The sequence below is a fragment of the Phalacrocorax aristotelis genome, chromosome 1 (genome assembly GCF_949628215.1).
Source record: "Phalacrocorax aristotelis chromosome 1, bGulAri2.1, whole genome shotgun sequence".
Classification (NCBI taxonomy): Eukaryota; Metazoa; Chordata; class Aves; order Suliformes; family Phalacrocoracidae; genus Phalacrocorax; species Phalacrocorax aristotelis.
The window spans coordinates 203420197-203444084 of NC_134276.1; the positions used below are offsets into that span (position 1 = coordinate 203420197).

General features: G+C 42.5%; 1 long non-coding RNA gene across 1 annotated transcript in view; it reads left to right on the forward strand.

Annotated features, from left to right (window-relative positions):
• Positions 1 to 23423, forward strand: part of LOC142056743 (uncharacterized) — a 60766-nt gene extending 37343 nt beyond the window's left edge. Inside the window, exons 2-4 of the long non-coding RNA XR_012660428.1 lie at positions 2174 to 2334; positions 18411 to 18485; positions 22821 to 23423. This is a non-coding gene — a long non-coding RNA (uncharacterized LOC142056743). The remainder of the gene's footprint in view (positions 1 to 2173; positions 2335 to 18410; positions 18486 to 22820) is intronic.
• Positions 23424 to 23888: the final 465 nt, after the last annotated feature.

Sequence of the window (23888 nt, forward strand, 5' to 3'; positions counted from 1 at the left end):
CTCATCACATCTCTCTGAGCTAAACATGGGGAAGCCACTGTGGTCACCACATAAGCTCTGAGGCTTGGGGGCATTGCAAGGATGGAGAGGAAGGGTTCATGGCTACAACAGTGCTTTCCCATAATTTATTACTGAAAGACTTAACTACACATCTCAGCCAGTTTAAACAAAATAGAGATGTGATGGATTTATGCACTGGTGACATCAAATAGTGCAATTGTTCTTTTCTGTCTCAATTCCCAGTCCTTGTCCATCCCCATGGTCTGACCCCTGCTGCCTGCTGATGCACATCATCTCCCTCTGTCCAAGGCCAAATTCCTCAGCACCGGCAATAAGGTGTCCTTGGTCACTGGCCCTCCCCTATGCAATGGCTTACTGGGAAGCCATTACTAGATATGACAGAGATCTGTCAGATCTCTGTCAGAATAGATCTGCCCTTCAGGAATATGGTTTTGGATGCGATAACCTGGAACAAAGGGAAAAAAAATCCACAGGAAAAGAACCACAACAGTATAATACCTACCAGCACTCTGGGTGGTGAAAGGCATGCTCCAGTGATGATAAACCTATGAGACAGTATTGTATTTGGCATTCAGACACTTGCGTGACCTGCGTTTCGGGAATCCCTTAGCAAGATGAGGAAAGAGTTTCCACTCTCAAAGGAAAAAATGGCAGAAACTGGGAGTGAGAACCCACCTTGTGTAATTTATGGTGTGTCCATGTTTATATCCTCCATAGATCTTGGAGAAAAAGGAGCCAGTCATTGCTCTCCCACTCACCTTTAAGCCATAGTGTTCCTTTTCTGCAGACTCGAAGTTCCAGAAAAATATGATTTATCTTCAGAATTTATGTTTGGTTTTGTTGGTGGGAGAATTCTTCTGTTTTCTTAACTTCAGGCAAAATTAATTACTGTGTAGTGGGAGGCTTGGACACGAGGTTGAACAAGAATGAATTGTTTTTGTGAACGAACGAGTACAAAACCCAGCACCTTTTAGTCAATATTTGTTCATGAAGTTTTCACAGTCTTTTGCTACAGTTGAAACACCAATAGTCCACATTGCTTAAAAGTATTTTATATGAGCTTATAGAGATTTTATTTTGTAAGTATACAATCATCTCAAATCTAACCATGTATCTTCTTCCATTTGCTATTTTGATATTTTAATTGTAAAACATTCGAAATTGGATAAAAGCCCATTCTAAAAATTTTTAACATTCTGTTTGAAAAGGTAGCAATTTTTCATATATGCAAAGCCTAAAAATCTTCAATTTATATTTCACATATCAGCGCACAAACAAAACACATTGCAGAACCTTTACTATGTGCAAAATGTTTTGTCTCAAATAGCTGGCAATGAATAGCGATATATATGTGTGTGTGTGTGTGTGTGTATATATAAATACAGATTTGATGTGTGGTGACTGTAGCACCTCCTTAATCAAATATCATTTATTTACAAGTCATGGTGCATGTACTTTCTGAAAACAACTTACTGTTTTAATAAATTAATGTTACAAATAGGGAAAACCCCCAAGTTTTGGATTTTTTATGCATTTGACAAGATGTTTTACATTGCCATTTTCACTCTTTCTTCTCTATTCTAAAGTAGTGAATAAATCTCTTCTTTTCTTATATAATCACAGAAACATTCTTACATAGAGAAATGAGGTTGAAAAATTCCCGAAGTTTACAAGGAATCCGGAAGGCAGACACAGGACTTGTAAACATGCTGAACTGACTTCAAAAGCTGATAAATTTCAACTTGCATGTGTCTGTTGAAATCCATGTATAACCTTGCTATGGCAACAGCATTGCTGGGGAGAATTAACGTAGAGATAGACTTGGTATTACTTTAGGTCTTGTTTCAGACTGCTCAAACAACAATAGCAACAGAATGGAAGTGCCCTTTGTGCCAAGAACAATAAAGTGGATGCACAGAGTCTGAGAATTCTTGGCAACAAATACCTCACACAAATTGGGCTCTAATATGAAGTATTTTTAGATTTGAATTCCTTTCATTGGATGTGTAAAGGATAAGACTCCTTGGAGCAAGTCCTCAGCAGTCTTTTTCCCTTTCTGGAATAGAGTGCAGTTCTTGGAAGTAGGGTCTGCATTTCATTCCACGAGAAATTCTTGTTCATTTTAGTAAATTTTTTTTTTGTTTAATTTCAGCACAGAAACTCAACACTCAAATTGACAAACTCAAAAATGTGGTGAGGGATTGGTAAAAGAAGACTTGGGTTTCCTTGAGGTCTCCAGGGGAACTCCAGTTATCCAAGGATATCATGATGTTAAGTGTTTTTGATGAACCACAGAGCACCTTCAATGAGCAGGTTTGTGCGGGTGGTCATCATGTTGCTACCTCTGATAATACCATATTACATGTCAATTTTTTTTTTCACATTGTAGCACCGAAAGTTCTATTATTATGTAAGACTAAATTTTTATTAAAAGAGGGGGGAAATGTGCATGCATAACCCCTACAACTGTGGAGCATGTGATTCCAACTTCTTAAAAAATGAAGGCAACTCTGATGTTTATTTGTTTTAAATTCTTATGGTTAGATAAAGCACAAGATTTTCAAGATCTGGGTGGGGTTCTTCTTTTTTGCATGGCATATTGTTCTTCTTAAGAAAACTGTCTAATTCTAGAGACAATTACCACAAAGTAAGAGCTGGACTCAACCATGCTTTCACAAGGATTTAATTGTCTTTGTTTTCTAATTCTTATCTTAACCACAACATAGCCATGGTTCCTGGGTAAGAAGGATGACGGTTTTCATTCTGTTCTGCGCAGGACTCTGTTCTTCTCCCACTGAAATCAGTGATGAAAATCCCTCTGAATTCAGTGGAAGCAGGTTTGAAACAGCAGATTGTAACAAAGGCAGTATTGTTCGGCATTGCAGGGGTCTGGGATGCTGGTGATGTCTTTCGTCTTTGTGCTCACTTCCTCTGGCTCATTAGAGCTGTGGCTTTTGGTTTTTTCAGCTCCGGGGCATATATTTGCTATTGGGTGTCAGCGATGTTTTGTGGGCTTTGGTGCTTACTGCACTGCAAGGCAGATGTTCCAGCAATCCTTTCAAATGCAACGTCTCTTGCAAGGGAGTGTGGTCTCTGCTCCTTTTTTAAATGCACAAAATCTAAGATTGGGTTTGCATTTCATTCTAGATTAGATTTGCATGATTTGTTGATTATTTTTGCCTGTTTTTTTTTCTTAGCCAGAAATAAAAGGTAACTTAAACCCCAAGAGTCTGCCTTAATTACCTGCATTACTCTCATCTTTCTTGATGTGTCGATCATCAGTGTGTTTCCTCCACGCAGGATGTCAGCAGGCTTGATTTCCTATGCAGAAGTCGTAGTAAAATAGCATAAAGAGAGGCTGGGAAACTGAGAATTATGGGAGATATCGAGACCTCAGACTTGTAAGAGGGCCCTGGAGGAGCACTGATCTGTCATTCCAGAGACCAGACGAAGGCACTAACACCCTGGTTAAGTAGGTGCAAGCAAGTCCCACAGAGTATTCAGGCAACTGCAGTGGAGAGAGAGGACAGTCAGTGTGAAGGGGATAGTAGGTATTTTTTGTAAGCATATGCTTAAGTTTTCAAAATATATTTTTTTAATATGTAATGATACTGATTTTGCAGGCTAAACTATTAAAATTAATTACTGCCTATTTTGATTCTTTATAATTACTGTAAAGGTTAGAGAGATATATTTGTTCCAAATTAGATTTTATTCGCATGCTGGAGTACGTGTTTAGATTAATTCTACCTGAAGTGGATGAACTATTTTGGTTTTATGAAGCAATCTAGTCAAATTTCCCAACTGGGCATTTTAAAAAGAGGAATCTGAAACATCAAATGTGCTAGTTATCCCCTGATGAAGAGATCGTTCCCCTGCAGGGAAATCTGCATTTATTGTTGTTCATTCCACATTTCAAAAGCACTTCAGCTATAAATTGCAAAGATATAGTTCAAATACATTTTTAGTTACTACTAGCATTTCTGAGGCTTTCAGATGTGGCAGCTAGTTTGTTGAAGTGTTGTCATATCTGGGTGCATCTACTACTAGTGGAAGGCAAAAAAAGGTCTCCCTTTTTTGGTATTTCCAGGTTATAAATTAATTTCTAGATTTCATTCCCAATTTCTCCTGTCTTCTCCTTGCAAAACTGTATGGCATCTAGGGAGGTCTTGTCCCCAGCTTCCCCCAGAGCCTTTTGGGAGCCGCGGCTGTGGACTGTGCTGGCTTTCTCTCCCTGATGGGTCCAGATGCTGTGGCTGTGCAAGACCAGCCCTTCCTTTGCACTCTGAGCTGTGGTCCCCACAGATGCAGGATGAGGCTGGAGCATCGCCACAGCTTGGGAAGGAGCCCTTCCTGAAGTGTTACAGGTACTGCTGCCCATGCCCTGCCCCTTCTGCAGCACGTCTAACTCTGGTATCCAAGGTCAACAACAACCACACTCTCCTTTTGAGCTGCCAGTGTTACAGAGCCTGCATATTGTATCCTGCCTTGGGAGAGTTGGAGGAAGCAGTGTGAAACCTGTGTTTATAGAAGGATGTGAGATATAAACTAACACTCCCTTTCTGATATCTGAAGATTTATCTCTCAGTAAAATTCCTCAAGGGAAAGCTACAAAAATTCAACATCAATGTTAATTAAGAACCCATAAACTCCATTTATCTGAATTTACATATGGAAGAGAAGGTGATAAGATAAAAGAGAGGTTTAACTATACATCTCTCCAAATATAAACATAGTTTTCCCTGTGTTTATGCTATTCTGTCAAATGCATTGTAATACAGAAAAGGGACGCTTGGACCCTCGAGCACAGCTCTGTGCCAGGGCTGAGTACTTTGGCAAGTGCAGTAGCTGCAGCGTACATGGTGATGGGGACTGCTCTGCAGATGAGGGAAGGAGCTACGATCACGACATGGAAAGCAAGTCCAGGGCAGGATTTTGAGTGGGAAGAGCTGTGGTCAAAGATGGGAGATGAGCAGCCGGGGAGGAGGATGTACAGCTATTCTGAATGAGAAGGAAACACTGCTGAGCAACAAGGATGAGTAAACAGGATAATTACCAGGAATTTACAGAAGTATTACTGCAATCATGGGATGGCCTTTGTTTGAGCAGAGAGAGGGTGGTGGAGGAGCCAGAAATAAGCTCCACGTTAAGAGCTGTAGTGATGGAGAATTTACTGGAGTTTTAACAGCTGTGGAGAAAGGGGGAAGGAGGGAAAACATGAATTCAGTTTTGAGATATCAGGAGTCCTTGCAGGAGAAGACAGCAAGGAAAAATGTGGGTCTGGCTACTCACTCACAGTTGCTGGTGCAGATGTGATAGTTGTAACTGGCGAAAAACATTTAGATAAGCAGGTATAAAAGGAATGTGGGATAGCACCTCCATCAAAGATAACCCTGAAGTAGAAGATGAAAAAACAGAAAGAAAATCTCAATGAGCAAAGGATACACCTGGCTGTCGAAGGTGAGGGAGAAGTAGGGAAAAATGAAAAAGCAACTCTTGTTCTCAAGAAAGAGGTGGAGGGACTGCTTTGATGCCCCAGAGAGGGAGAAGCTGGTAAGAGGAAGAAAATGAAATCAAAATACTGAAGCAGAAGCCTTGAGGTTTTGAGAAGCCTGGATATGAGGGGGAGGAGGGAAAGCAAGCAAGCAAAGGAGGTGGAGCTGGGCAGGCAGCTAAAGCCTCCTAGGCTCACAGAGAGAAGGAAAAAACTGGTTAGTGAGAGGCTGAGAGGAAGGGCAAGGGGGACGTGGGGACACAAGCTACAGAATTGCAGCTGGAGTGGTGGATTGCACTGGGGACAGAGCAGGGGAGCAAGTTTGGTAAAGCATCCTCACACAAAGCCTTTTCCCTTTGTGTCTGCACATGCCCTTTTCTATCAATTTGATGAAATTAAGCAGTTGATCTTGTTATCCAGGTGATGAATAGGTGCTGATGCTTAGTTTGTTTTTTTTTTTGGTTTTTTTTTTTTTTTTTGTGATGAAAGAACAGGAACAGAAACAAAATTCTCTGCATCTGATGAGAAGAAAAATATCTGATTTCAGGACATCGTAAGGAATGCTGGAGGAACAAACTGGCAAGTTCTTCCTCTTGCTGCCATTGCAGGAGCTGGAGCCTTGCTGTCCCCTGCAGGAGAGCACAGACCACATGCTGAGGAGCCACATTTTGCTCCTGCCAAGAGCAATTTGACCCCACTGATCTCTGGTGACTCCCTAAGCTCTGGGCTGGCAAGTCCTCTGCACAAAGTCCCACCAGCGGGGACTTGTGTATGGCACCTGCCTGGGCTGTTCTCCTTTCTGGAAGGAGATAGGCAGGTTTGCACCCACTGGCTGCCCAGTTCAGGCTGTGGTTGTTAATTAAATTCCTCCACTATTCAAAAGTGGACATTGTGGGCTGGTGTTCGGCGGTAGCTCTTACTCCCTGTAGGCAGCCAAAGCTAGTCCACAGAAGAGTTGCTGGGACCAAAGACAAGTGAGAAGAAAGAGAATGACTTTGTGGCCTGAGCCTGGTGTGATGTTTGAAGACCAGGGAAACAGGTTACATTCATTTTAGATGGGCTGATATTTTTTAAGGCAACATAATTACTTGGGATGATCTAACATAAGCAGCCACCCTTAGAGAGGCACAGGACTCCCTCACAGCTTTCACGCCGAGTTCAGTGCACACTGGGAGGTGGCTGGAGTGGTACAGTTAGCAACATATGGAGGAGATGAAACAATGCCTAGGTGCACACTTGGTTGGTGGGGCTTGGTGTGTGCCACTGAGAAACTCTTGTTAGCAAGGACCGCAGGTTCATTTGCTGAGCTCGTGGTGCTCTGGGCCAGCAAATATACATGCTGGTGTCTAAACGTGATGCTCAGAAAAGAAAAAATTAAAGATCCTAGATTTTGCTTTGTGCCCTGCCCTCCTCGCTGCTCTGAAGCTGTAGAGCCCCTTGCACAGACAGCGAGCGGGCTGTCTGTCTGCTGGAGGAAGCAGGAGTCACTCAACTGCGTGGCTGTTTGCATCCAGCAATAAATAGGTGCTGGGTTCCAATCTGCAAAGAGCGCAACAGCAGCCCTGCTTGCCAAAGCAGGTCCCAGACAGTGCCGGGGACCTCACACCATCCCTGCAAGCCCCAGCCACATTCCCCAAGGCAGCTGTTGCTCTTCAAGCATGGTGCATTTCTTGGGTTGCTCTGGACAGGTTTATGTAAACCTGCCAAGCATCTCCCCGTATGTGTGGGCCATGTGTACCTGGCCCTGGCTTTTGCTGTTCCTCTCCAGCCATGGCAAGGGGTGTTTGCTTGATGCTTCCCCAAATCCACCACACGCTTCCCCTTATCCCAGCTGCAAACTACACACTCAGGGCTAAGACTGAGGAGGCACGAGATCGTGGCCAGTTTTTCCATTTGGTGGTACAACAGTTTGACCTCCCTGGCTCTCAGCACCATCCCTGTTCAGCAGAGCTCAGTGCTACCTCTTCCACTGTGACCACTGCCCTGACCGATGCCAAGCCTGTACTCAACAGGACTCAGCCAGCGCTGGCTAAGAGCTTGGCATGCTCTTACTGCTGAAATGAGGTCTGTTTAATACTTGTCTGCACTCAATGGGTAAATATTATGAGGAACCTGTGAAAAAATCTCCCAAAAGCCACTTTACACAGATGTTACCATGAATAGATTATTGTCCATTTATGGCTGAGGGAGAGACATTGTAATTTATATAGCTCTAGGATTTCTGTGGCACTGGGAGTAGCCAGCAAAAATCTATTAATAACAAAGAGGACAGAGTTAGGATCTCTGTAACAGGAGAAAGAAGGATGGAAGGGTGACTTTAGATTACTCAAACAAAAGAGTTTTATCTGTTTGCTCAAAGGCAGACGGCCTTAAGAAAAAAAAATATTGCTATGTAAACAGGTGATAAATAATCATTTATAATGAGACAATTTAAACAGGTGATATTAATTACTTCTTCATCGAAGTACAAATAACATTTAATGCTGTTTTGACAACAATCTCATTAAAGGTCAGCGTCCCTTTTAATTAGTCCTTGGATATGCTGCTTTAGACTTTCCTTTACCCGCTCTGCATGCTGCATGACCTCCTCCCAACAGCTTTATCTTGGGGGATTTTGTACAACTGAAACTCAGAAATGCTGCCAACATTTAAAAGAATCACAGCAGAAGAAAGCCCAGAGATTTTCTGATAACCTTAAAAGCAATGGGGATGTAGGCTCACTCCAGACATCAAACCTGAAGTGGTGTTAGATCCAAAGGAAGCTCTTGGCTCAACCTTTGATCATTGATTTGCATGGTAAATCCAGGATGTTAATGTTGTTGTGATGGATGCACTTAACCCCTTAACTAAACTAGCAGTAGTTTGGTACAGGCTCCAAAGTAGGTAAAGGCTTGAGCCATAGCCAGGCCAAGAACTGCTCTAGTTTCAATCTGTTTTCTAAAAATCCACAAAGGAATAGAGTGACACATTGAGCATCGATGCATATGAGCTTGGAACACTGATCCTGTGATTAACACATGAATAGTGGGTGGCTTTTCCAAGACTCGTTTATCAAGGAACAAAGAAAGTTGTGGGTACAAGGAGTCTCATACATACCTTTGCCATTGCATGTAATTTGACTACAAGCCAACCACTTTATTCCATAAATATGACAGCCTAAGTGAGCCTTCTCTGAACTCTCCCTGCTAGGCAGTGTGGCTGCATGGTGATCTCTCCATGAGCTGGGACCCCTCTCAGGGTTGCTCCTAGAGGCAGAGAGACCTTTTACTAATGGTAGATCTTTGGTAATTAATTCTAGCAAACTGAATTAACACTAATGAAACATTACTAATCCATGTAGCTATTAAATATTAGTTACTATTAACTTTGAATAGGTAATTCCATTAGACATAAACTGTTCAGGTCTGAGACTAAGATTGGATCTAGCTGCACGTAAGCCCCATTAGGAGTTTAGAGAGCAAGGAGGCCCACTCTGAACCTTGTGACTCAATGGGAGGGTTTTCCTTACCCTTTTTGTCTCTGGTCTCTGTGTGAATCATTCTAACTTGATTCTAACTCAATTTTCCTTTGTATGTTTCTTCTATGCAGTAATTAATGTAGTAAACCTTGCCATCAAACTTACTGAGCTTTAGTAAACCACATCACACATGGCTTTGGTTGTGCGTTTGGAGGGCTGAGGATGCAGGGGACTGGCCAGGATGGAGCTGACACAGCAGAAGGCCCTGGGCTCTGAAGAATCTCAACTGCTCAGGGGGTTATGAAAGCAGCAACCATTTGGGTTTGTTCTTTATACTTACTAAAGCCTCATTTTATGAACAGCTGTGGCCTGGGACCGCATACACAACTAAAAATAACTTGAAGTTAATGTAAGCCAAAGTCACCCCACCTGGCGGCTGCAAATAGTTATCTCCTGTTCCTTCTGTCTGTTCGTCTGTCCCTCCCTCCCTCCTTCCTTCCCACCTGCCTCCCCCAGCTCAGTTTAACTAGAGCACAGGTGTCTTCTTGAACACCAACACTGGAAAGACAAAGCAACCACTCTTCTCTTAAACCAAGATCCAATCCAAATCCTTGATCACTTGTGCTGATTTGCTTGTGAATCAGAGCAGGGTGATGCTAATGCTCTGCAGGTGCTTCCCTTCCAAACCTCAGCAGTCCCAGAGGGAGCCAGTGAGATAGGGCATAGGGGATGGCTGCCCCACCAGAACTGCAGAGGAGCAGATCCTCACAGTGCCTGTAAACAGACCTGGCAGAGGGAGGAGGCAGCACTACCCTGGCTGAAGCCAAATATAACCATGAGTAATGTCAGCTCAGCTTACAACATAGTAGGAAGTCCCATCCTGGGGTCTATTACCTTTCCTCTACTCCTTTCAGCTTCTCTTGGTCTTTCAGCAGTTACCAGCTGAGACCTTTCCATCACGGTTGAAGGGAGATAAGCAGATGTAGGCACTTAAATGGTTTTATTTAGCTAGACCTTTGAATGTAAAACAGATCTGATTCATGTTCCTTTGAAAGAATGTCTTAAAAGACAACAATTTCTTTTGGCATAGCCATGCTGATCTAAATCTAACTTGAAGGCAGAATGGGGCAGAGCTGCTCAGCCAAGTCCTGCCTTTGGAAGCAATCACCAACTGTGGACATTATCTAGAGGTGGGACTGGGTGCAAGGGAGCAACAATCTGTTTCTCAGCTTTTCCAGCAACCCCTATGCCCCTACATGGGGGGCAGAGGTGGCCTCTTCTGCTTCTCCAGCCCAGTCTGGCAACGGGCGCCTCACTGATGGACATGGGTTTGACCCTCAGGGACTGCCACCACATTTCCTGGGAGAATGCACTTGTCCCCAGCCACTGAAAGGAGCAGAACCACCTTCTCTGGGCTCCTTTTTAACCAGAAGGGACATGGGAGAAGGACCCCAGGAGGACTGAAGTGAGACACCTCCATGGCAGGTGACATTTGGGGGCCACCTTGTGCCAAGAATTTCCAAACACCCCCCTCTCCTTGACTTTGTGCTTGGCAGGTAGGCTGCTTGCACTGCCAGTTGAAGCATCTCACTTCAGGAAGGGCTTGCATTGTCCTTTGGGGTCAGGACCCTGGTCCTGGACTGCCCAGCACATCAGTGTTTCTGTCTGTATTGACTGCAGCCTTCCCAGCTGGGAAATGGCTTCGTTACCTACTGCCTCCCCACGGAGCCCTAAAATCACTCATTAGGTTTCAGAAATGGGCCAGGGTGAAGAACCACTCAGAACTGGTCAGAAACATTGTGGGGCAGCAGGAGGGTGCCAGATGAGTGAAGATGGCAGAGGAGAGGGGTGTTGTCAGGGGGAGCTGCAGAGAAAATAAAAGTTTGGGCAAGCCAAAGGGAAAGAGATCCTCTTTGCTGTGCAACTGATGGAGAAGAAACCAGAGAGGTGGAAAGAAGGAAGCTCTGAAACTGAAAGATGTAATTACTTACAGTTCTTTAGCTGATCTTCAAACCATGTTCATGCCCAGCACAATTTTTCAAACAGGTAGCCAGCCCTCTTGTGAATCCAGATGAATTACATCTGTACTCCCTGTGTTCATACTTCCATAAAATACACAACTGATTTCATACAGCATGAGGTGCTATTTTAAGTTCATGGCTGCCTGCTACATAGAGAGACTCTTGGTTTCTGTTGCTTTTCGCCTGAGTGTGACTAGATTTGTCAAACACAGCAGTCACCATCATCACTCTTAGTGTGTCTTTTGAAAGTTTATTTTGCTCTCAACTTGCTTTGATTTGATTCTTGGTGGCTCAAGAACTCATGACTATACAAAGGAAATTATTAGTATTTCAGTTAGGGGTTCATTAGCAAACAACAGCTCTGGAGGAGACAAGTCACTGTGCAAGTTTCAAATATTCTGTACACACCAGATCTTTACCCACCTTTCCTCTACTGTTACTTTTATAAACTGCCCCTCATTTTATTAATTCACATAATTTTCTTGCTGAGCACAGATTGGAACAAAGGGTTCAATATTATTTAATGGGATTTTTTTGCTTTTGTCTTCACTGAGGCTTTCAGCTGTGATCTGAATACTACCACAGTTAACAATGATGACTAAGATAAATGCTGAAGCCTGAACAGACAAAGAATAAGTTGCAGAATAAATAGAAAAGGAGGTGTTTTCAAATCTTCTGGACTTGCAATTCATCCTAAAGTTGTTAGGAGCCAGCAGAAGCAACGGCAGAGCCAGTAGTCATTGTCTCTGGGCACTCAGGATGGATGGTGAAGTTTCAGAGGACTGGAAAAGATACACATACACATTTAAATACCTTCAGAAAGGGGGGAAAGAAGCTCTCACGGAATTATAGACCAGTCTGCCAAGCTTCAGTTCTCAGAAAAATACTGGGAAAAATAAGAACATTAAAAAAAAAAAAAAGGGCAATAGCCAGCTCATATCTGTCAAAAACATACAATGTCAGATCCGCCTATTTCTGAAAAACAGCAAGCAACCTTGTTGATAGGTCAAAAGCAATTACCTTCACATTTCCTGTAGCAATTGTCCACAGATCCATTCAAACTGAACAGGCACCACATCTCATGGTCACAGTCTTTTCTAGCCTGATCATCATCAAGCGCATGCCCTGCCTCCGTCCTGTCATATATATGACACGTCCATAGGTAATGTATATTCTGGTTATTGCCCATGTGCCCTCAGATCCCCTTGCACATCCAGATGGAGCTCTTTTTATGACTGAAGCCTTCTTTGATCTACCCTTAGATCTTCAACTTGGATGTTAGCTTGACTTACCCCTTTCATTCATTCTCCCCCCTTTGGCACATTTCTCCCTGGGAAAGGGGAGGCATTTTTATTTAATCTTTGATATTCAGACCCTTGGAGCTGCTGAAACTCCAGTCTGCCCTGAGCCCTGGTGCATATGGACGCAGTCTGTTTTCTGAAGTTCCCTTTGAAGTCCAGACTCAGTGACCACACCCAGAGCAGGAGGCTGTATGAGCATCCTCTGGGATGCGTGGTTCAGACATAACAACCCATTTGCTACAGGTAAACCTCCAACACCGTCAAGGGTTAAACAACCCTGGGATTCAAAACCAGTATGTAGCAGAAAACTCTGGAAAAGAAAGTCAGGAGAAATTTATCCTCATTAAAATTTTCTGTGTCTTAAGCTTTGCATTTCCAGCCCAGTCGATATCAGCACCAAAGATGATATCTATACTAGTGAACTAAATAGGGTCTCGGTACAGGCTTGAGCATTTGCATGCAACCATCCCAGCTGTTTAACTGCTGGCATACTGCCTGGCATGATTTTGGCCTGTGCCATTTGGCAGTCCTCAGACAATTCCCCAGGCTCAGTCTGAAACTGTTCCCTATAGGAAGTATGGGTGGGAATGAAGGAGTTTAGCCCAATGAATGTGAATTGTGCCACACCATCCGTCCTTAAGGCAAAAGAACAAGTCCTGGCCCAGTTTTATTTACCAGTACTAGCAAAGAGACTGCCATTTAGGATGGTACAGGGACTTGCCCATCAGCCAAATGGTAACTGGATGAAAGGTTTTGAGTTTACCTCTGGCACAGTACAACCCTGCTCCAGATTTCCTGGCCCAAATGGCTGCTAGTGAAGCTCATCATCAGTATTCCAGCTCTCAGAGATGCTCACAGAGCCAAAAACATTGGCTCAAGGAACCAAGCTAAAGCTTAAGGACAAGTAACACCCTACAGCATTAAAACACAGGGAATGCAGGCAAAATAGAACCTAATGGATACCACGTTCCCTGTGCCCCTTGCCAATGTCAACTAAAATAGCTGCTTGGGTTCAGCAGGGCCATTGTGGAACTCTCCAACTCCTCAGATCTCTTGGAGAACAGACAGAAAACTAAAGACAGTCTAGTGCCTTGACTTCACAGGTGTAAATCAGAATGGGATTCTGGTCAGGACTTGTCTTCCCTGAGCTGTCATGGACAGTCGTACTCTACAGCTCACCTGGGATCCAGTTCAAGTATGGGTCTGCCTGTCTCTTGCTGGCACGTATTATTTGGCTCTGCAAATAATACTGCACTATGCCAATTTCTCAGGAATATATCCCCTCTGTATAACAGGGTCTAGTCTTCCGTAACCACAAATTTATTGGCATGTCATGCCAGTCTTCTTCACATTTCTCCCTGTCATGATTTATTCTTCCTTCTCTGTTAGGGTGGGGGTTCTTACTTGGAATACCTGCAGGCCCAGAGCCTTTGGCTGCCTTAGGAAAGGTCTAGCCTACAAATTTCAGTGTTTTAGCCCCCAGAGCAGCAAGGAAGGTCTCTTGATGCTGCCATGTCCAAATGTTGACCAGTCTTATGATACTCTGGATGAAGAAGCTGAGGATTCTCAGCCTCCTCTATTGTGCAGAGAAGACATGTATTTTGGGGCTGTGCATGACACACCAGATTTTCCTCCCAGTGCTATAACAACCAGATACTGAATACACTGCCAATTACGTCAGCCTGTTCTGCCCAGAGTTTCAGCAATAACCATACTCAGTTTTCCAAGATACTCAAGGATCACCTGTTTCCCTGGACTTCTACAGCAAATTAACCTGAGCCTTCTAATGAATACTTTTTCCTGGACACCTGTGAATTACCTCCACCTCTCTTCAACCCCCAACACCCTGAAAGGTAAAGGCAGCTGTAATTGTGGTCAGCATAATCTTTTGGATGCAGTTTTGATGCCAGGACATAAAGATGCTCTTGGTGAGGGATCATCTTCTCTGCGGAGAGAACCTATAAACTATTTAAACCATATTCCGTAGCAGGAAGACCTATTTTTTGATTCATCTGAGTCAGAACATAATTTTTTGCCTGGTAGTTTGAATAGGTCTGGTTCACCTTGGTAGGAATTTATTCGGCTCATCTGAGCTGAACTGCCTGGACTGAAGGACACAAAGTTGCCCATTAGTTTGACTAAAGCCTAATCTGACAACTTGGAGCCCCTTTAAGAGCCTCACAGAGCCCTGTGTCCTTTCAGAGCATTAAAAATGACTTTTCCTTGGGCAACAGTGTGCTGAGATCCCTGCCTACTTGAAGCAATCTGAAACAAACAGCCATGCAGTTGTGAATACCTGAGGCACTCTCTGTGGTCACCAGGGTAAGAGCTGACAACTGAGTGATCTTTTCAGAACATGTTGATCCATGTATAAATTCACTTTCTTTTCTCGTTTTCCTCCTCACAGCAGTCTAGTACACATCTCCATGAACTCAGACCGAAACAGCCTGTAGGTATATGTATGCATGCTAGCCTTTATCTTGGCTTGGATTGAAGTACCCCAGTAGATACTGCTAATACTGATAAAGTTCCCAGTCTCAAGAGCTTACAGAGTACATCCATCCAGAGATTGGATATACATATGTACAATATTCTTAGAGAAACAACCTACCAGTGACTTTGGCAAGGCTTTGGTTTTGCTCCACAAAATACTTTCATGAGCAAGCTAAGAAAATATGGACTAAATAAGTGGCAAATCTGCTGGAAAAACTGTGCTTAAAGGGTAGTTATCAGGGGTTCATGGTCAGACTTGAACGTCTTATTGAATATGAATAGCTTCCCTATAGATCAATTTCAGGCCAAGCAGAAGCCAATGTATCCATTAATGGTCCTGACACAGGAACAGACAATGCTCTCACTGGTGTTGTGGATGATCAGAACTGGGGGAGGAGAAAAATGCAAACACTTTGAAAGTCAGGATTAGAATTTAAAAGCTCCCAACCAGTTACAGCAAGAGCCTAAAATAAATCGCCAATAACCCCTGAAGGATAATGGCGAAGTACGATATACAGGTGGTAATAGGCAACTACACCAATACAAATTGGGTAATTGCCTGAGGAGCAGCTCTGCAGAGATGGAGCTGCTGCTTAAAGATTAATATGAGTCATAGGCTTGGTGCTGCTGTGGAAGATGGCAGATGCCACACTCAGATATAGGAAGAGGAGTCGTAAGTAAGATGCGGTCAATTTAGTCATAGGTAAGATACAGCCAGTATTTCTTCCTTCACTTTATTCATCCCTTCATGACTTCTGAAATTTTGTCCATTTTCAAGTACCAGACTTCACAACTCCAACTGGACTGTGCCCTGCGGAAGACAGGGAGAAGTGTTTTGCCTGGAGTTGAAAAAACTGGCCTTGGAGGAAGGAAAAGATTTTGGTTTGGTTTGTCTAGAGAAGATAGGGCTGAAGGGGGAAAAAGTATGATAATGCTCTTCAGGTTATGATAAAAGATTGCTACACAGAGAAGGGGGCCAAACTAACTGTGTGTACAGCGTGCCCTTGTGTAGGGCAGCAAGTAATGCAGAGAGACATTAGGACAAACTTAAGCGTAAGTAAGCTCTGGAACAGATGGCTTGGGAGACCTATTTAGATATAATCAGTCCTGTGTGGGGTTATGAGATGGGACAAGATGTTCTTTCTACTTCCTGCCACTCCCATCATATATGATTCCACAGTCTTGTGATTCCTTTTTAATTCAGTACCATATCAATGTCACTACATGCTCTCCCTGATTCATTAACCTATTTACTTCTTCTCCAGCATTTCTTCTGCTGGTATCATCCCTCTCTTTCCTCCCCTGCTCTCTGATGGCCTTATCTCAGTGTCTTTGTTGTCCTCCTCTTCCCCTGAAAGGCAGCCTCATTCATACAATGTTAGGGGAATAGACAGGGATCGGCGACCGGAAGATCACGGGATGTGACGGAAAGATAGACTCGTCCCCATAGGAGTGGCAGGAACAGGAAGCGCAAGAGCTATATAAGCGTGTGATGCAGCTAAATAAACGGACATTTTGTATCCATCATATTGATGTCTGTGCATCACTGTCCCCAGGGTGGGTAGAGCCCTGTGTCCCGGAGACATGCGGCCCAAGATAAGTTCTCCCATAGAAGCGTACAGCAACAATATAACTACTTTTTCTCACAACACCACCTTGTAAACAGCAATTTTCTTCAGATACACATTGAAAGTAGGTGTTTTTACCCTCAGATGTTTAAGCACACAAAGGTGAATCATTGTTCTTTGTTCCTTCTTCTTCTTCACATTCGCAGAAGGGTGATGGGTTTTGCCCTCCCAGTGGCATGCAGTTTTCTCTCACACCCATTGGCCAAATCTCTGCATTAAGGATTTAAACAAAAGTGTGGTTTGCAAGCTTAGAAACAAAGGGAAGAGTAAGAAAAAAGCTATTACAAGCTGAGAGTTTTACAGATGCCTATTTTCATCCTGTGTTAGACATTTAAACAAGAGACTTAAGTGGCAAGCCTACTTGGCTCCATGCACAGTCAACTGAGAGAGAGAGAGGGAGAGGGAGAGGGAGAGGGAGAGAGGAACCAATGAACATGCTTAGCTAAAGAAAGAGGACAGAAAATCCTTAAGGAGAGTGGTAACTGCAGTAGGTAATATTGTCCTGGGATGGTGGGAAAATGTTTACAGCAACTGAGCTTCTTCAGTGTGACACAGGGCTGTAATACGCTCCAGGGACCTTGTTTTGAGAACTCTGTTTTGGTTGTTCTTGATTGGGTTAGTGTTTAATTTTTGCAGGTCTTGTCCTGTTAAAAAATTCATTTTATCTGAGGAAAAGAAAAACTTGGTGAAGCTGTGGGCAAATCCTGCTTTTTTGCTGAGCTGGAAGTGACAGAAAATAAAAGCCTAGCTAAGCTGTGCTGGGGAGTGGTGCTTTGACTCATCTCTGCTTCCTGTAAATCCTTATCTTCTCTCCTTGGTTTGACCCTTAGCTGTAACTTCCAGTGATCTGGGTTGGTTGGAGTGCTCCTTCCTGCCTGGCTCAGGGGACTGGATGATTACCTAAGGGATTCAAAACAGGAGTCCCATTGACTCAGCTCTCAACTTTGTGTCAGGCTCGTTGTTCAGTCCCTCCAAGAAAGTGGGTGCTTGTTCATCTGCCTTGCATGTCCTGTCTGAACTAGGAGAGCCCTCCAATCATCATCCAGGAGCAAAGAAATAACTTCCCAGCTCTCTGAGACATGTTTCTAGCAATTTACCATTGTCCTTTTCTGTTTCATAAATCTTGTCTTCATTTACAAGCCCTTCCTCATGACCAGTGCTTCTTATCATCTGTTGTCTAGTCTGGAAGACATCCACCATCCACCATCCACCATCCTGTTGTCACATCTTCCAGCAAACACTTTTGAGTGTCAGCCCATGGCCCGCACTGCTGGGGGAGCTCACCAGTGCCACCTCCATGAGTCCCTCGAGAAGCCATTCTTTGCTAACAGCCACATCAGGCTGAGCCCACTGCCTTAGGTGTGCAGCACTGCTTGTCCTTGTACTCCTCCATTAGTCAATACTTGCTGTTGTCTGTGGTGCTATATTTAAACGGTGAACTACTTGGAGCACACCCTGTCCTTTCCATTTGTGATTGCACAGAGGCTCATATAATGGGGTGTTGCTTCATGACTTGTGCTGTTAGGCACTGACGCAAAGCAAATAAATAATAATAATGCTAATAAGAGCTTTTCCTTACTTCCTGCTTTTGTCTTTAATTTCTTTGTTTCTTTTATCTTCACTTTTATAGCTATGCTTATTTCATTTAAAGAAAAGAATCATTTAAATACATCTTGGTTTTATCATCCCAGAGAATGTTCACTTCTTAGTCTGAAGTTAAAAATCCTGAACAACTAACCAAGCAACATGGAGGTTGGCTTTAATCAAATAATTTTTCTTAGCGGGCACTGCTACTATTTGGAAAAATAATCAATTTCTGTGTCAGCAGAAGCCTGTGCATTCTATTGAAGCTGATCCTTAATTAATTTGATTTTCTGTTTAGTTTGATCAGTACCTCAAAGAACAGCTCTTTTGTATTAAAAAAATAAAGTAGCTTACACCTTTCATTTTGATCACTTTAAGAACTGCTACTGAATAATTTATTTTTGTTCCTAGAATACATCCTCCTTTCCCACAGATGCATCACAAAGCATGGCATGGAAAACATAGGACATTTACAGCTGCAGCTGGGTAAATTGCTATTTTTCTGTCTTTACTGTGAATAGCAAACTTGTCCCTAAATGTTGTTTTAATTTTTCCCAAATTATTTGTATACCTAAGGAAAATGTGCCAAGTAGTTTTGGCTAAATGCTGGATCCTGAAGCTTGTCAGAAAGAAGATATCCACATTCTATGCAATACTCTATGGTCAGTGATATCCAGGCAGTAGAAGGCTCATATGTAAACCCCATCTCTGCATGTGGGACCTGAACCCTGCTTCCCCATAAAGTGCTCTGAGCAGCAGCCTGAGGGGTATTCATGGAAAAGGTTTGACCATGAAGTTCTTCGGAAGTCCTACTCAAGATGGGATATTGCAACATCCTCTACTAATTTTACTGTTGTTCTGCTTCAGGGATAGATAAAACAGACCCAGATACTCTATCTAGATATGCATTGTTAATAAAATTCAAATTTTTGTGTGCTCTTTTTTCCTAGCAAAGACCGTTTCTAAAAGCTTGTACGTAGGTAAGCAAGAGAAAAGACATAAAGTTTAGGGTATAAAGTACCAGATTGTCATTAAACCATAGGAAATTTCAGCTTCTGATGTACTTGAGCAGCAGCCTGAAGGAAAAGAAGACAAAGGACAGGACTGGATTTTTAGTATGAGCAACTTGGTCCCCATTTGTGTGCTCACTGCATCCTAGAGAATTAATGATTCTGTAAATAAGCCACTGAAATGGTATGAGTTATCTACATATTCCATTTATTTTATAATAGCTGTTAATCTTACATAGCCTGATTTGATAAATCAGGTCTTGATTTTTGTGTGCTTAATTTAAGCTGTAATTAACTATGCATTATACATGTAAATTGCAATGCAGAAGTCGCTAGAAGTAAATGAGGGTGGGGCTACAGTCCAAAATCAAGTGTACAAAGCTATTGCTGAATTCCTGCCTGAGTGGGAAAAAGGCACCAGTTGGTGTTGAAGAAAGAGAATAGCTACTCTATTACAAGTCAGCCCATGCCAGTGGGTTGCCAGGTACACTGTGAGGAGGAAAGGGAAGTAGTAACCTAGTAATCGCATCCATCAAAGCCTCCTGCCCAGCGCGTCCCTTCTGGGCAAGTTCTGCTGTGATAAAGTTTGGCTGCTTTCATGACTCAAAGTGCAGAGGAGAGACCCGAGAAGCTGGAGGAGGGATGCAAATGTAAATGTTCCCTTTTAGAGAGGCTATGGTGTTTCAAGGACTAGCTATCATGTTAGTGAAAGAAACAGATATCTGAAAGGTGAAGTGCAAGTACACGCTGAACTCAGGCTGACAAAATTTGGCAGATTGACCGTTGGTTCAGACCCATGATTTAACTCTGAAGCTGAGTAGAACTGGCCATCTAAATAATGGCTTCTGTGTGCTGAAGTTCAGTGACAAACCAGATCTATAATGAAAACAGAAACGTTTAATTACAATGGGTCCAATGCCTTAACACCAACTTACACTCTTGTTCCATTATCATGTTAAGCCAGCCCAAATCCTGCTGCAGATCAAGTCGTGCTCCCCCTGGCTCCCAGACACATGCCACCTCTTCTCCTCCCCTTCTGCCAGCACATACACTTGTGTGGCCAGGCAACAAACTGGGTTGAAACAAGCCCTCTGTCCTCCAGAAAGTATTGCCTCCAAACCCCCACAAGACTGCCTTTGTGGTGAGCCACCAATAGCAAAACCTGGGGTGAGGTGGCTGCAGCCTGCTCTCACTCTCTCCTGTTAGGGACGTTAACTCCTCACCTCAGTGTTGAAAGTGGTCAGAAAGATAAAAGTGTCCCAAAACATTCTAAGTTTTATGGGAAGGATTTAAAAAAATTGGCAAGTCCAAACCTCTGTACTAAAGCAATTAAGTTGTCTTTGTTCTTTGCCTGAGATACATTTTTTCCTACGCTGTTGTTAAAAACTTCAGTGAAGGATGTGCTTTTGGATTCAAGATAAAACAAGAGAAAATGCCTCTCTTCTATCTTCCTGCCACCATCTGTTCCTTTTTCCTTCCTTTTGTCTTTCCTTTCCATATGTACTTACTGGGTACCTTCATTTAGTTGTGAAAGAGATTTGAGACTTGTGTTCTCCAATAATTGCTTATGGTCTTCAATGTAGCTATAGAAAACCATATATTAATATGCCTTAGGCTTAGGAGGTGAAGGGACACATGCCTCAGCATGCACACACCTTTAGCAAGTATTTATTTTTGAAAATAGACATGTAAACAGCCATGCTGGAACTTGCAAAACTTCTCGGTGTAATTATTACTGCCCTATGACTGTATCCCTGTATGATGAACAATTTTAACATAGTTCAATGCAAATATTTGATAAGTTAAGAAAAAGATCTCCTCTTTGTTGGAAATGGACTCTATTGGATTACAGTACTAAGAGATCTCAATTCCTTGATACTTTTAAGGAATAAAATTTTTATGTTGCTAAAACCCATCTAAAGATTATTCAGCTTAAGCAGTTAGGGTAACCTTACCTAAGCCTTGTCTTAAATGCAGTACAAACCAGTGCATAACTTGCAATAAACAAGTATTTTAAATACTGTTTCTGTGAGGGGAGATCACAAAATGTACTATCACAGCTGGTGATGTGTGGTGAATTTCTTGGCACACTCAATGCAAAGCAAAAAACTGGCTGAATGGACTGTACCTGAAAATCTTTTCTAGTAAGCACGTGGTTATGCTGGCAGTGAGATGTCCAAAGCAACCATTGGCAGGTTCACAGGCTTGTAATCTGTAAAGTAGTGAAAACTGATCATGACAGCAAACTCCAAGCTGCCTATGGTAGACAGCACGAGTATAGCAATTGTCTTGACAATGTGGGGAGACCATTTGTCTTGTTTCTATACAAAGAAAACTTCAGCGTACAAGGGTCCTCTAAAGCAATCTATCCCTCACATGTGCTGGGACATGAGGCAGAGGTCATTTGCCCCTAACTAATCCTATCATAGAGCAATATATTTAATTTGAGCCATCTGCTAATGTTCAAAGTCACTTCTTCAGTCCTTCACATCCTGTAGTCATTCCTCAAGTCAACATCTCCTCTGGCCCTTGGGTGACCAAGTCTGTCGTTCAGTATTGTCAGGATATGGCCAAAATATTCTACCTTCTTATCTCTGCTTTTGGTCAGCTATTGGTAACTGTATACACCTCAATTGCCATTGTTCTTAACCTCAGAATTTTATTATGAATATCTGATACAGATCTCCAACTGAAAGTTGTTTAAACAGTGCTTGATAAACCTATTGCTTCTCCCTGATCCACAGTTTAGTGAAGATGTTCTTTGTGTTAGACATCCTTATTCTCACCAGCAGTCCTTCCCTTGCCCATCTGAGCCCTGCATTACAGATAGAGTCACAGGGGCTGCGAGATATACTGCCTGGGTAAATAAATGTGACAACAATGCTTGCAGTTCCTCCTTCAAGAACAGCGGTGCCAAGTAAGGTCATATTTATTTTCATAGCCTTTGTTTTTTGGCCTGTTGATTATAAGACCCTATTGTTTTGCTGTTCTGACTAAGCTGTTTGTCTTTTGTTGTCTCTCATCTGCTGATGAATAGATATCCCCAGCAAACCAAGACTGCCAAACACCCCTGGGACTCCCGTCTCCATGCCAAATATTTGTAACACAGCAGTACGAGACGTTGCAGGGAGAAGATGTACCTTTGCCTGTGATGACAGTGCCATCAAAGCAATCATTTAATAACTGGTGTACCAAAAAAGATTTTGGAAAACATAAATGATTCTACAATGTAATCTGTAAATTTTCTGTGTCTTGCTATAGCAGCATCATTGTCAAATGCTTTCCTACAATCACTGGGTGTAAGTGTACTAGTTGCCATTAATTTATTAGTTCATTAGTATTACGTAGTGTGAAGGTATAGTCAACGAATGAAGAAGTAGGAAGAAAACCAGCTACTTCTACTTAGTGGCACTGTGGCTTCTCTTCAGAATAAGTGTACAAAGCCCCTTTTTGGACAGGAGCATTATTTACCTCCAGTTTTTTCAATCACTTAAATTTTTCTTAGGCAATCCTGTCATGGTGCACTTTCTCCTTTCCTCTGAGGTGAATTTTAGATCCTGTTCTCTGCTGTAGTGTAATTCTTCATATCACTTGCCTTGAGTGGAAGTGCACTTATTTTCCTAGTCAAAAATAGCTCTGTAGTTTGCTGTTGGAAGCTCTCAGTTCACATTAGATAATCTGTGTGAATATCCAGCTCTTTTATCTTACTTTACCAGATTCAGTCTTCTTTCAGTTGGGAGTCTATTTAGTGCACAATAGAAGTAGTCCATGATCCACATTGACATGGCCTGTTGTTTTTTTGTGCTTGCAGTGATTCACTGTTCTTTCCTTCCTCTGGAAAGTCCTGACACATTCTCAGCCATTTCAGTGAATGTGCTTCTGATGGGTCTCTAGGTCTAGTCTACGTGATTGGAAAGGGATTCCAAGTCCTTCCAGATGGAAAGCTCATTTGAAGCAGAAGAATTTGGCAACCATCCCATGATGCTTCCTATTACAAGACTGAGCCATTGACTTTGGGTGATGACTTCTAATCAGAAAAGCAATCATTTCAATAGCCTATGTGACCATATCATTAAATCCGTCACTACTCTACAAATCCTGCAGTTAGGAGTGAAGAGATTAATCTTGCTCTAAATGTGAAACACTTGCAATGTATAAAATACTGCTATTCTTGTGCTTCCAGAGAGCCACATGGATGACTCTTGATCAGAGATCATTAATTTTTTTTTTGTGCTTCTGCAAACAGCCGTCAGAAGTACTGATCTGTTTTACATGTAAAATATGAACTCAGGGACTCTGCTCAAATAACATAGCTTATGCAATTTTATACCTTTGTGAATAAAATAAGTGATATTACTGTGATGAACATTTGTAAATCACCAAGTATGGAATGGTAACCTTCATTTTACTACCATTAAAACACTACAACCTATCTGAGCAGTTTTAATAGGTATTAAACTATAAGGGCTATGAAACTATTGATAATGCTGAAGAACAACTGTTTCCGTGGACGCTTTTGGAAGACTAATAATGCCAAACAAGTGGAAAAGCTTGGATAGGCAGGAAAGCTCTCTACATAACTGATCTTTGCCTGTCACAGGGAAATGGTGGCTTTCTTCTTTGTGTGATTAGTTCATGAGTTTTTTACTTATAACCAGAACCATTTTTGTCATTGTCAGCCACAGATGCTGGTTCTTAAGCTAGCACCTGCCCTTTGCAGAAAACCTCCATGCAAGAACTGAGGTTCTTGGCAAAACACCATCAAGAAAATTACCATACTGATCCCAGCTAGTGAAAGTCAAAGTTGGCTTGAAAGCCTCTTGGAGAACGTCGTGGAGAGCAGTGCCCTTGCAACAGGCTCCTGGAAAACAGTAACACC